Below are 1,389 nucleotides of genomic sequence, written 5' to 3' on the forward strand. Positions count from 1 at the left end.
TTTTTTTTTCTTTTTTTGTTCAATACAGTCATCTAATCAAGGCTAATAAGAAATCAAAAAAAGCTACAAAAATAAAGCTTCAATTGTTGCTACCACAAGAGAAGGGAATGAAGGGATAAGACTATCAGAAGGAGGTTCTAATTCTGTTCTAGATGTACATGAAAATGATGTGGTAGAAGGGTTGCCTAATAGTGCTAGTACTACTGAAAACAAAAAGAAGGGAAGGGGTCAAGCAAAATTGAATTATCTCAACAAGAGAAAATGTGGAAGTTACCAGTAGAGTTTAATGAAAGAGGACAACCAATTTGTAAGGGTTCAAATAAGTTGTCATCATTTATTGGGACCACAACTAGAGAACTTATACCAATTACATGGAAAAATTGGAAAGATATCAGCAAAGAATTTCTTGATGACATATGGGAGCATGTGCATGTAATATAAATGTCACGTCTCTTATATAATTTAAATTAAATTACTATTAATATTGTGTACTTTGATGCAGCAAATTTGGATGTCAATGCTTGTCATAGAAAATACATCATGCAAAAAATAGGAAAAATTTGGCGAAATCATCGATGTAATTTGCTTAAAGCAATCAATAACAAAGGAAAAACAATTGGCATGACACAAGCTACTGCTCTCATCAAGCCCGATAATGTTGAATCAATGGAAGAATAGCAAGCATTTGTCAAAGAACACAATTCTCAACCATATAAGGTAAGATTTCATTGCTTTTGTATATTGATTGTGCCTTGCAACATATTGCTTACTGCATCTGTTATATATTCGCCACAACATTTATGCCTATTACAGCGTGCATAAATGATTTTGTAGGAAAAGAATGAAAGATTCAAAAAGATGAGAGCAAGTCAAACCATGATGCATACAACAAGTAGAAAGGGCTTTACTCGCTTAGAAGCTGAAATGGTAAACAATTGTTAAATTAAAGTTAAATTTGTTTGAAAAATTATAAATGTTATACAAACTACCACCCATGAAATGTGTAAAATGCAGCGTGCTGAAAGTGAAGATCCTGATTCGATAACGAGAGAATGGTGAACCTATTAATGAATCAGTTGGGAAAACATTGGTAAAAATATTGCTTTTAATAATTTTTTTATCATTCAAAGCTTATATTACGTAATTTTAGCTCATTAATGTATTTCCTCATATCAAAATAAAATAAAAGCATATTCAGAGGCCGTTTCCTCTCCAAGCAAACACTTACTTGAAAGTGATGGTGTTGCAAAACTACTTGATCCAGAATGTCTAGGACGGGTAAGAGGTCTTGGTTTCGGTGCGTCTTCTTCAAAGTTGAATGCTTTGGTGCACAATCATAACTTGCAAACTCAAGTTCAAGAGTTGAGGGATGAAATTAAAGAATTAAAA

At 32.6% G+C, this 1,389-nt stretch overlaps 1 long non-coding RNA gene across 1 annotated transcript; it reads left to right on the forward strand.

The window, feature by feature from the left end:
- Window positions 1-534: 534 nt before the first annotated feature.
- LOC111384608 lies at window positions 535-1,383 on the forward strand. Its single transcript, XR_002700936.1, has 4 exons — window positions 535-717; window positions 835-927; window positions 1,015-1,090; window positions 1,190-1,383. It is a non-coding gene; the product is annotated as an uncharacterized LOC111384608 (long non-coding RNA).
- Window positions 1,384-1,389: the final 6 nt, after the last annotated feature.

This window comes from Olea europaea, unplaced genomic scaffold (genome assembly GCF_002742605.1).
Source record: "Olea europaea var. sylvestris unplaced genomic scaffold, O_europaea_v1 scaffold29502, whole genome shotgun sequence".
Classification (NCBI taxonomy): domain Eukaryota; kingdom Viridiplantae; phylum Streptophyta; class Magnoliopsida; order Lamiales; family Oleaceae; genus Olea; species Olea europaea.